The 13,102-nt window shown below is 50.0% G+C and overlaps 1 protein-coding gene across 1 annotated transcript in view; it reads right to left on the reverse strand.

The window, feature by feature from the left end:
- Window positions 1-13,102, reverse strand: part of S1PR1 (sphingosine-1-phosphate receptor 1) — a 97,718-nt gene that overhangs the window by 11,656 nt on the left and 72,960 nt on the right. The window contains exon 3 of the mRNA XM_084866086.1: window positions 9,577-9,648. The gene's annotated coding sequence lies outside the window, so the exon portion shown is untranslated. The remainder of the gene's footprint in view (window positions 1-9,576; window positions 9,649-13,102) is intronic.

The raw sequence follows: 13,102 nt of genomic DNA on the forward strand, positions 1-13,102 counted from the left end.
CCCAACACATCTCCTCAGAGCCCCCCAGTGTTCTCCGACTCCGCAGCCCCCTAACTTCCTCTTCATGGAATGCTGCCCCTTCCATGCCCACGCTCACCCACTCCCCTGTTCGCACTGGTTAAAGCGCCCCCTCCTGCAGCCGGAGGGGAGGGGTCACCGGCGGCCAGGGGACAAGCAGAGGCAGGACTTGTCTGTCCCCACAGCGCAGCCGACACTGCCCGACCTCCAGAGCGTGTCTGTCGCTGAATCTGAACTGAGGGACACCGAGGGGTTGGAAGGTCACCTGGGGTCCTGCTTATTTGAAGGAAGGGTCTATTTTAGGTGACAACAAGGACAGTACACCCGCCTGGCGTGGCTCAGTGCTTGAGCATCAGCCTATGAACCAGGAGGTCTCAGTTAGATTCCCGGTCAGGGCACAGGCCCGGATTGCGGGCTCCATCCCAGTGTGGGGCGTGCAGGAGGCAGCTGATCAATGATTCATTCTCTTTCACCATTGATGTTTCTCTCTCTCTCCCTTCCTCTCTGAAAACAATAATAAAAATAGATTTTAAAAAATAAGTAACAAGGACAGCGAGTGAAACCTGTTGCTTCCATGCACTCGAAAGCAACTGCGAGCCGCCCCGGCCTCTGAACTTGCTGCTTCCTGTCTAGCGTGTGCTCCTCCTCCGGCACCTCCCGCCCTCTCCCTCAGACCCCATGACAGCTCCCCTGAGGCCAGCGGTCCCCGCCTGAAGACCCTACACCTGCTTTATCTCGTCTCAAGCCCTCACATCATCACCAGCACGTGACCTGCTTGTCACTGGATAGTTGTCCCCAACATGAGCGTAAACTCCGCAAGGGAGCCGCGCTTTGCTGGGGCCTAGGGTCCCAGGACCCTCGTCACCAAGATGTCTGCCAGCGAATGAATGAACATCACAGGAAGCTAGAGCTATTTCTCTCTCCTGACCCTCAAATGCTCAGACCTGGAGTTTTCGTGCAAGTGTTGATGGCCGTCCTCGGACAACACTAACACCAACGATGCACTGCCCTTAGGAGAAGAGATGTCCGAGAAGTGACCACCCAAGTGTGAGGTTCAGTCCGCTCAGGGAGAGAGAGATCTGTCCAAGGGGTTCCTTGCCACCTGGCTGCTCGGTGACAGGTATCACCACGGACACGACTTCAGATAACACTGCAGAATCTCTGACCGGAAACCCGCTGCCTCAGAGAGGACTTCCTCCCCGCCTTCCCCATCTCCCCACACATCTCTCCTTCCAGGCTTGCCATTCTGTGACGTTAAGGAGGGCTCCTGTGTACATTAGTTCAGCACACAAACATCCGGGGCTGCACATGTGCTGAAGCTGAGGATACACCACCCCTGGCCCCCTCAGCACAGTCCAGGAGGGCGACAGAGGAAGGAGCAGACGCGTCCCATCCGGCCCAGCGACGGCATCGGCCTGGCTCGTGGCCCTGGGAGCGTGTGCTCCTGGGCACCGGCTCTGAGCGTGTCCCCGGCCCGGCCCTGGACGGAGGGCCCGGCCCCTGAGCCCCAGATGTGTGACCGTGACCTCGAAGCCACGGCGCCTCTGTAGAGAGGGAAAGCTGCTGGAGAGACTCATCTCAAACCTGCAAGCAGTTTTTCTGGGAAATTTGACACGCGATACATATTTGAGTCAGATTTTTCTTTGATTCTTGAAAAACCGTCAAGTTGGGCTACTTCTTCGGTTATGCAAATGAACAGGTAAAAAAGTCCACATAAGGAAAGGCCGCTTTTGAGAAACCGAGAAACATCAGAGAGAGAGAGACGTCTATGGCCACAAAATAGAAACAAACAAAAGGAGCTATGCAACCTGCAGCTGAACGCCAGACATCCCCGCCCCCACAGGGCCGTCTGGCCAGGGAGCCCCCAGCCAGCCCCTCCCCCACAGGGGAAGCGTGTATTTAGTCTCTTAAGAAACTGCCAAACGGCAAAGCACCACTCACATCCCCACAGCAATGAATGAGAGTGCCTGTTTTTCCACGTCCTCACCAGCACTTGGTGGTATCGGTGTTTTGGATTTTGGTCACTCCAATAGGCATCTCATTGCTGTTCAATCTGTAACTTCCTAACGGTATATGATGTTGAATATTTTTTCATATGCCTACTTGCCATTTATAGGTCTTTGATGAGGTCTCTGTTCAGGATTTCCAGCATTTTTTAATCGAGTTGTTCGTTTTCTTATTGTTGAATCTTAAGAGCTCTTTGTATATTTTGGATAACAGTCCTTTATCAGCTATGTCTTTTGCATATCCTGTGGCTTGCTACTGATTTCAGACAGGAATGGAAAGGAAGAGAGAGAGAGAGAGAGAGAGAGAGAGAGAGAGAGAGAGAGAGGGAGAGACATCAATGGTGAGAGAATCATTGATCAGCTACCTCCTGCACACACCACATAGGGGATCAAGCCAGCAACTCAGGCATGTGCCCTGACCAGAATCAAACCGTGACTTCCTGGGGGGGGGGGGGCGGGTAAAAAAAAAACAAAAAAAAACAAAAAAAAAACAAAAAAAACCGTGACTTCCTGATTCACAGGTTGACACTTAACCACTGAGCCATGCCAGCCGGGCAAGAAGTTTTGAATTTTAATGAAGTCCAGCTCATCAATGTTTTCTCGCACAGATCATGCCTGTGGTGTTGTATCTAAAAAGTCATCGCCATACCCAAGGCCACCTTGCTTTTCTCCGTGTCACCTTCTCGGGGTAGAAGAGTTTTATGTTGACCCTGCGGTCTGTGACACATTTGGAGGTCAGTGTTGTGCAGGGCGCAAGGCCTGTCTCCAGACTCATCCCCTGGCATGTGGTTGTCCAGTTGTTCCAGCACCACCTGCCCAGGAGACTGTCTTGGCTCCATGTGCTGCCTTTGCTCCTTTGTCAGAGGTCGTTGACTGTTCACATGGCCTATTTCCGGCTCTCTCCTGCTCCACTGACCTATTTGTCTCTTCTTTTTTCAGCACCGCACGGTGTTGGTTACTACAGCTCTACAGTACGTCTGACGTGGGGTAATGACGGTCCTCCAGCTGGAGGTTTTTGTTTTTGCTTTCAACTGGAGGTTTTTGTTTTGTTTGAGCTTGTGAAGGATTCGTATTATTTTTTCCTTAGATTTTTAAATTTACTTTTTTAATTTATTGATTAGAGAGAGAGACATCAATTTGTTGCTTCATTTATTGATGCACTCATTAGTTGATTCCTGTGTGTGCCCTGACCAGAGATTGAACCCACAACCTTGATATATCAGGACGATGCTCTAGTCAACGGAACTGCCTGAAGGAGTTTTTTAAAAACGTAACTTGTGCCGAAACAGGTTTGGCTCAGTGGATAGAGCATCGGCCTGCAGACTGAGAGGTCCCAGGTTTGATTCCGGTCAAGGGCACCTTGATTGCTGGCACATCCCCAGTAGTGGTTGAGCAGAGGCAGCAGATCAATGTTTCTCTCTCATAGATGTTTCTAACTCTCTATCCCTCTCTCTCCTCCTCTCTGTAAAAAGAAAAAAGAAAAAAAAAAGAAAGAAAAAAAGAAAAGTAACTTGTGTTTTTTAAAAATCCTTCAAAAGCTTCTTCTCGTCCTTGGAATGAAGTCCAAAATATTGAACAAGGTCAACAAGACCCTCGGGCAACCTCTCTATTTCTGTCTTTTCCCTCCTCACTTTTCATTCTCATCAAAGGAACTTCCTTTTCTTCACCAGTTGTTCCCTGCCCTTGTACACCTCAAGGCCTTCAAGATCTGTTGTGAGGAATAACCTTGACAACTCGGCCCCTCCTGACCGCCCTCCCTGCGCCAGGCTCCTCCTCCTCTGCTCTGCTTCTCCAGGAAGCGCTCCCTGGCCCTCCGGACTGGTCAAGCCCCAGGTTTCCTTGCACTTCACCTGTATTCATATTCGTTCTCATTCTCTGCCTCCCCTCCTCTGTTTCTCTCTCACATATTAAATCATACTGTTTCTTTGCGCAAGATGAGTATCCCTATCTCAACCAGAGACCTATTGTGGTCTCCCGGGCACAAAGCCTGCACAGGGCGGGGTGTCAAGCACTAGCTGAGCAAGTGGGCGATGGCAACTTCCCCCGAAACCTACACAATCACATACACACTGGAACAAGGTATCCGTCAGCCTTCCCAATACGAGAATTCATTCCCAAGAATAGAATTTACATGGAAACAAGTCACTTTTACGTGTTTGGCTGATAATTAGGTACCATGAAGACACATTTTATTTTGGCTTTCTTGCTTGCAAACTGATGATAGCAATAACAAAACATCAGATGAGATTCCTTTCTTTTTGTCTGGAACAGATACTGTGCAGAGAAGAAAAGAACTCCCAATTATAATAACGCTGTCACTGGACCCCTGGGGCTTCGAGAAAACAGTTCGGGAATTGCCCACCCACCACCTTTTCCCATTCTATAAAGAGCACCTCTGGTGAAGGGTTCTCTTTGTTCCAACCTCACCTACTCTGCAATGCCTCCTGGGTTTTCCTCGGACACGCGGGTGTATAACTCTCCACAAGTTAACTGATCTTCGGAATGCGGGCACCTCGGACTCCGAGTTCTAACAAGGATTAAACTTAAGGATTACATTACAGTGCAGCTGCAGAGGCAACCTTTACGATTGTACTAAATATTGTAAGTCACCTTCTGAAAGGCGAACTTGAGAAGGCAGTGGCTCGGCCAACACCCACTCTTGGACTTGTTCTGGGAACAGGAGGTGGGGAGAGGTTCCGGGGGGGCTCAAGTCTTGGGGGGGACTCTGCAAAGAGCCAAGAACATGGCCCCAGGATATCGATTCTTCTTTAAAGACACAGGCAGTGGAATAGTGTTGGGGTGGACAGGCAGGTGGGGGAGGGGGGGGTTGTTGGGGTTGGGGAGATATTGTTTAAGGTACCAACTTGCAACCTGAGGCTGAACAAGTCCTGGGATCTAAAGCACAGATTAGTGATTATAGACAATGATACTGTATTATAAACGTCAAAGTGGCTAAGAGATTAGATCTTAAATGTTCTCACCCCAGAAAAAGAAATGTGATGTAAGAGAGGTGTTAGCTAACATTACAGTGGTAATTGTGTTGCAATATATAAATGTATCAAACTAACGCTTAAATACCTTAAACTTATAAGATGTTACATGCATGTTTGTCTTAATTTTAAAAAAGCAACTCTTTAATAAGGAAATATTATGATAAAGCTAAAGTTTAGCAGCATTGTAAATAACCTCTAAATATGTTTCTATAATTGGGTATAGAGATGGATTGGCTTTTATTAAAATTTTATATATTCATTTATCTAGTCATCAAGTATTTACTTAAAATAAAAAATGTTCCAGGTCCAATTCAAGGCACATGAATTCCTGCTCTTGTGGGGGTGATAGCCTTGTAAGGGAGAGATCTAACTAACCCTCAGTGCAGAATAATAATAAGTAAATTATACACTGAGTGGCCAGATTATTATGATCTCTGAACGCATAATAATCTGGCCACTCAGTGTGTGTGTGTGGTGTGTGTGTGTGTGTGTGTGTGATATATATATATATTAGGCCCAGTTCATGAATTTGTGCATGGGTGAGGTCCGGCCAGCCTGGCCAGGGGGAGGGGACATGGGCAGTTGGCCAGCCTGCCTGTGGGTCGAACTCCTGGTGGAGGGGCCAATTTGCATATTAGCCTTTTATTATATAGAATATACACTGAGTGGCCAGATTATCATGCGTTCAGAAATCATAATAATCTGGCCACTCAGTGTACAGTAATCATCTAGTCAAAACATTGAAGGGGAACATACTAGAAACCCAGCAGTTTAAATATCAGGCAAAGATCTCTGCCCTTTTGCAATCTACTTTCTAGCAAGGGAAGGTAGATGAGAAATATAATAAATAAGTAAATTATATAGTATGTTAGAAATAGTTAAAACTAATAAATCTAAATCTAAAACAGAGGAAATGTTTCAACTTTATTTCCTTTCAAAAGTTTCAAAGGTCTGCATACTCAGAGCCAAAACTCCTCACTTTTCACAGAAGTTTTCTGCCAAAGAAAGTGTCCGGTAGTCACCTCTGCTACTGACGGCAGCATGTGGTTGCTCCATTCCTTCCCCAGGCAGCTGGCAGGTGCCGGTGTGGAGCAGGAGGTGAGAGGACACAGCCAGACAAGCCCGGGCCTCAGGCAGGTGTTTCCCATCCGCCCAAGAACTTCACGGACAACAGGTGGGTCAGAAAGAGCAGGCGTGTGCATGGGCCGTGTACCCTCAGGTTAATAGCTGTTCTATAAAGACTTCCTTCGTGAGGTGTTGTTTTTTTCCTGCCTCTAAGTGGAGGATGGAGAAAGGGCACCAGTTGTTGCTGTGGCCAGTGTCACCTGGCTTGCAGGGGACAAGGGCACATGGCTGCTCCTTCCCCTCTCGGGGTCCCCTGTCAGGGAGGATGGAGTCTGGGAAGCAGTTCCCAGCACGCCACCCCTCAGGCCAGCTGGGGCAGCAAACGGTGGTTCTGCAAGAATTTGTCACCTCGGCAGCCTACTTTCAACCCGAGCTCCATCAACCTTCATGTCCCAATTGCAAAAATGACTTTAAAGAAGGAAACGCAGCCTATCCAACACCTTCCTGTGTCGTAAAGGCTCCCAAGACGTTGGTGGTGGAGTCTGTCCTTCCCGCTGGCCTAGCCTCTGCTCCCTCCTCCCGGGCCCAGCACCCACGCTTCCTCTCCACCCCACACACCAGGAATGCCAATCGAGTGACCCCCTCCCTTGGCCAAGCCGTGCCTGGGACCCGAGCCAGGCCGGGCTGATTCTCCTGGGATCTGAATGTGGAGCAGGGTGACTCAGGGTCAGGAGACATGTGTAGCCAAGACTTTTGGACGGCAGAGCCAGAGAACTGGATCCCAGCGTTCCCGCCACTGCTCATCTCTGTTGCTTGTGACCAAAGAACCCTAAGATACCCACCCACATAAACAGATTGGAGAGTGTAATCTTAAAAATCATTCCACCTTTGAAAATATATTTGTGGAAAATGGCAAAAGGGAGAATTTATTTCGGTTTTCCCTAGCAGGTGCGCAGAAACTCAGTCCTGCGGGCACAAAAGCGCAGTTGAAATATATATGTAATTAGCGCAACTTTTCTCAAAGCGTTGAGAAAAATTGTATTCTTGCTTTAAAAACATTAGTTAAAAGAAGGAATTATGAGTAGGCTAACCTTTTTATGTAAAACCGCTAATGTTCAAATAAATAGTATGATGGTATAAACTCCTACCTCACAATGAGCTACTCAGAGCAGAAATAAAATGAGCCACTGTACTAGCTGTATGTCTCCTCACTAAAAAACACCATGTACGTAGGTTCACCTGCACAGAAACAAGATCTGCTCACTCCACATCTAGGCGCCCCTTCCTTGAAGAGGCGTCAATCCCGAGTGGAAATCCCTCCATTCTGAGAACTGTCCAGCTTTCTGACCATTTCCTAATTCACAAACAGGAAGCACACTGATCCGGGGGCGCTTACTCAACATGACCTTGACCCCGGCTTCTGATTTTTTTTAATTTCTGGGTTGGCGTCATAGTTAGATACAACCAGGAAAGTTTTGGAAACTTCAGGTGTTGGCACTGATGGTGAAAACATGGCCAAAGAGTCATAAACAACACGAAGGTGGTAATGTATTTTTATAGACTGTGCTCTATAGTTTTTCAGACTCCTTTGCACACTGTCCCCATCAGGTTCCAAGTAAGACACAGAGTTTACTGCAAGGGTTCGAAGGGGAGACTTGGGCGAAAGGGCTACTCACAGAGGCTGTGGGCAGGCAAAGGGACAGAGGGTGCTGGGGTGGCCAGAAGTGGGCAAGAGCAAGAAGGTTACTTGCCCAAGAACCTGAGGGATAAGGGGTAGAAACTATGCTCAGCCAGCTGCTGCCATAGATGTGGCGTCCACGCAGTGAGGGAAGGCAGACGATCTCCTGCCTCCTTCTCCCCACATTCTCGGCTACTGCTCTGGGCCAACCAGACGCCCCGTGGCCAGGGATCCTGGCCAGGCTGTGAGGAGGACACTGTAAATCCTTGGGGCACAGAGAAGAGCAGGGAAGGCAGAAATGCATCCTGGGAAGGCCCGCAGAATAACTAGCCACTTCCATTAACTCAGAGCAGGCTCAGAGAGATTAGGGTCTGATTACATTTACATTTACATTTGTATTTAAATCCTCGATTCGGGATTTAAATACAAATTTCCAGGCCCCCAAGCCAGTGCCTTTTCCAATCTGCTTTGGTTAATGGGTCAAATCTAAGATTGCTCCAAGCTGAGCTCCCTCATGGAGGGTCTCTGCGGAGGCCTTTGTAGCATGTCTACCATGGGGAGTTTCCAGTCAGCTGGGGAACAAGTAGAAGTGACCACTGTCCTGCCCTGGTGAGGCCAACAGAGGGACACTGGAGGTCGGGGAAGCAATAGAGAGGGTGTGGGTAGGAGCTTGGCCACGGAGGCCACTGGCCAGTCTGAATCCAGGCTCTCTCTCACTATCTGGGATATCGGGTAATTAATCCGAGTCTCTGTTCACTCCTTATTAGAGGTAAAATACCCTCCTCATGGAGTTGATATGAGGCCTAACAACATACGTTTCACGAATAGTTCTAATCGACAAGCTCTCCCATTCATTGCTATTAACCTGCTACTGGTACCCAGATGGCAGCCTTCAGGCGGGTGTTGGTCTCCACCATTTGACAGGTACAGAGACGGAGGCTTAGAGAGGGATTTTCCTGGGACGGCATGGGGCTCGGATCTATATTTAGAAACACACCACCGCCTCCATCACACAGTTCCGGTCAAGCCGGGTTCCAGCATTTTCCTGGTGGGTTCTCACGCCAGAAGCATTTGAGACATGCCTACACCCACGTTTCCTCATGCTCTCCCGGGTGGAGCAGTGTGGGGGACACGGGTTACCCCCTTTTCTGGCCATTGCCCTCCTTGACACTTCAGAGCCAGCCCAGCAATGCTGCTGCTTCACAAACACGGCCATGTGCCCCAAGGATGCGCCTGTCCCGGGGACATTGGGTTTGGGCCCGGGGCAGTCACTTCTCGTCACTGGGGCTGATCTGCGAGGAACGTGCAGAGGACTGAGGACTGGCTCGGCGCCAAGAAGCCCTCATTGGGGCTCTGGCTGTTGGACGCTGAGCAGCAGGCTGCTGAGAGCCAGCGGGCCTGTTCACAGGAGTTCAAACCCAGTGTCACAGACTCGCCTGGGGGCCAGGAAGGAGAGGCCTGCGTGACGATTCCCAGAGAGCCAGGAGGTGTCACCGGACGGGACAGTGTGACCCTGACGCCGTGATAAGAGCTCTCCAACGCCTCTGAGACCTGCCAGGACCCTCTCCACACCCTCTGCCATCAGGCGCTATTTTGGGCACTGGCATCCAGGGTGTGCCACAGCGGGGTCTGCGGCCCCACGGGACGGAGCCTGTAGAGGCAGGGACCGTGTCGTTAACCCAAAGGCATGCACGGTGTCTGCCACTGGGGCAAGGACGAGGAGCCAGGGCCTCAGTCCTGTGCGCCCAGCGCCTCAGGCAGAGGCCAGCCCGTGGCAGGCGTTCAGGGAGCGTTCGTTATGGTAAAATTTACTCACCGACGGGGCTGAACACAAACACGGTGGTTGCTCCCATGTGTCGCTGCCCGAGATGCGCCATGAAACTGGAGCCTGTTGAATGGAAAACATCAACAACTTGTGGCAAATATGGCAGAACTAGTTCACACAGGTCTGTTTATCTGGTGGTCAAAGGTTAAAGCATCCCAGCCCGCCAGCAGGGCTCCGTGGTTCAGCATTGACCTATGAACCGGGTCACGGTTCCATTCCCGGTCAGGACACATGCCCACATTGCAGGCTTGCTCCACAGTGTGGGGCATCAGTGATTCTCTCTCGTCACTGATGTTTTTCTCACTCTCTCTCCTTCTCCCTTCCTCTCTAAAATCAATTTTATATATATATATATATATATATATATATATATATATATATATATATATATATATAAAATATATATATATATATATAAAATATATATATATATATATTTTTTTTTTTTTTTTTAAAGGTTAAAGCATTCCAATCCACCAAACATTTTGCATTTTGGTTGTTGAAGAGTTAAGTCCATACTTGGTAATGTGAATTAGAAAATGAACTCCATAACCAAACCAATCATACATTCCTTGATGATGAAAAGGCGAGGCCAGTAAGCAACCTCTCACTACTGTACGGCACCAGCTATCCATCCGGTTAAGAGCCTGAATTAATAGAAAGAAAAGAAAAAGAAAAAAGAGTTTGGACTAATAAATACACCCTCACTGACATTTATTTTTCAAAACTCAATTAATGAATCAAAATGGTAACGAGGCCCCTAGGCTACTGTCAATCATTTTCAAAAGTCATTAAATAAAAAAAGAAAAAACCTGATGTGGATGAAGGCTGTTTGTGAAAGAAACGAAATCTAACCGACTCCATGAAACATGAGAGGAATTGGCTTGAAGATAATGAGCGGCTCTTCAAAGGGCAGCCTGGCCGCCCGGGTTCAGAAACCGATGGCGGGAGACGTGGCCCAGGCCGGGCCCCAGGAGCTGTATGGATGCGCCGCTGCCACCGCCCAACGGTGAGGACCGCCAGGGTGATTCCTCCCGCCACCTGGAGCTGGAGCCACCTGGGCTGAGTGCAGGTCACAGGACCACAGCCCAGGTGCCAGGGCATGGAGGGGCGGGGTGGAGAGGACAAAGATGACACGGAGACATGAGGAGGTTGCTCTGAGGATGCTGGGACACTGGAAGGTCCCCAAGAGAAACAAGAGGAGAACCGGGGTCCTGGTCATGGCTTTTGTTCCAAGGAAGAAGCGAATTGAGAGAGAGAGAGAGATCAGCAGTACGCACTGTAGCCACAGAGTTGAGGGACATAAGGACCAAGGGAGCTGAATTCTTTGTCACCAGAAATGCCCTCTTAAAAGGCAGTAAGAACAAACAGCAAATGAGCTGAAGGCCGCTCAGCACAGTCCCCACGCATGCTCAGAAAAGTCACGTCAAGAAGAAAATGGGCCGGGACCGGTTTAGCTCAATGGATAGAGCGTCGGCTTGGGGACTGAAGGGACCCGGGTTCGATTCCGGTCAAGGGCATGTACCTTGGTTGCGGGCATATCCCCAGTAGGGGGTGTGCAAGAGGCAACTGATCGATGACTCTCTCTCATCGATGTTTCTAGCTCTCTATCTCTCTCCCTTCCTCTCTGTACAAAATCAATAAAATATATTAAAAAAAAAAAAAAAAAAAAAAAGAGAGAAGAAGAAAATGGGACGATGGAGAACTCAAAGCAGAGGCCGAAAGGGGACCGGAGCGGATGGAATGGGGCCCTGGCTGCAGGGAGAGCCGGCCCCCGAGCTGGTCCTCCCTCTGACCCACATCCCGGAAGGCCTGTTGGGGGGACAACGGAGAGCGCTGAGGGGGCCTCAGACTGTGAGTCACCAGCTCCTGCAGCGGGACGTGGTGGCGGGGGGCAGTTTCCTCCCAGAAGCACTGATGACATCCTCTTCTGTCCAGCCACTTTCCGTAACTCCTTGCTGCCCACGCAGTACTTTCTCAACTTCCCTTGGCAAGGAAGAGAATCAATAAATCACCTCCCTGGGTGTATTCATTTTCACTGTTTCTCGAAATAATCCTGAGCTGGTCTCCCAACATTGCTCTCCATTCCCAACACGTTTGCTCATGGGGGTTCCCATGCCTGCAGTCTCCCCCCTCCCCGTCTCTGCTCTTCAGTTGCCAGAAATCAAGCACCGTCTTCTCCGTGACATTTCCCTTCATAATCCAATTCCTGCAGCAGTGGCATGGGGTAACTCAGCTGGCACTTACGGGAAATCTGCTTTGGTTCAGTAGTACCTCCTTTAGGTGCTAAGCTTCCTGTGGGCAATTTAAAATACATATATTTCAATATATACATTTCAATATATAAAACATATATGTCAGAGAAGAAGGGAGAGGGAGGGAGAGACAGAAACAGCAATGGTGAGAGAAAATCATTGATCGGCTGCCTCCTACACGCCCTGAGAACGCAACACAGGCATGTGCTGTGACCGGGAATTGAACCGATGACCTCCTGGTTCATGGGGTCAATGTTCAACCACTGAGCCACCACGGTGGACGGCAATTTTTTTTTTTTTTAAACTGACACATCCGAGTGCAGATGCTGATACACCTGTGTCACCGGCCTTGGCGGCCCGGCGTCTTGCATGAGGCGCTCGGTGGATGCCGGGCTAGGCACAGGTTGGGGCAGGCAGAGTGTGATAATGCAAGAAGGACCCCGCCACTGGAGGCCTGGGCTTAGGTGGAGTGATAAGTCAAATACCAAAGTCTGCCGGTGGGGACAAGAGGGCAGGATTTTGTAAGTCTGAGCAATTCTGTGTGTTTTACCGGCCAGGTTCAGGGACCGACAGACGGCGGCGGAGGAGGTGGTGCACTGGGGTGGAAGTCAAAGTCAGCTTCAGCTCTGCCGCGGGAGGACGGCGCCCTAGAAACCTAGGAGGTCAGAGGTCGCACATGAGGGGCCTGGCTGAGCTCGGAGACTTCTGAGTTTCTTGTTAAAAGCGTCTGCTCGCTGCCTGCCTGGCTGACTCGGAGATTCTGCTGTTAACAGACAAACGGCACAGGGCTGGCTCTGAGAGAAGGACGGACGGTGCGGAGAGCGCCCCCTGACGGTGTGCTGGTGCTTCCTCCCGCTCAACAGAACCGGCCTTTGTCGGGCCTCGAAGGGCTCAGAGCGCCTGCGCACCTCACCATCTCTGCGGGCTCCTGAACATCCGCGCTCTAAGCAGAACATCCGCCCCCTCTCGCTGCCCCGTCTTCTCCATCCCAATGCACGCCTCAGGATGGTTTACACCAAAGCCCCAGGAGCCTTCCTGGCTCCCTTCACACGCAGCATCAGATACATCGGGGTCTGACAGCCACGCCTTCAAATGCACCCCAGTGTTTGTGCAGTGCAGAGGTAAAGCCGGCTGGGCAGGGGGTCCGGGGGCCTGGTCTGCACCCTGCCTCATGCTCACCACTTATTCCAGAGCAATCTGGGCAAGCGCTCACTGTACGCCAAACGGAGATGACAACAGTGTTGACCTCATAGGCTCGTGTG

Source organism: Pipistrellus hanaki (assembly GCF_964339955.1).
Source record: "Pipistrellus hanaki genome assembly, chromosome: 18".
NCBI lineage: Eukaryota > Metazoa > Chordata > Mammalia > Chiroptera > Vespertilionidae > Pipistrellus > Pipistrellus hanaki.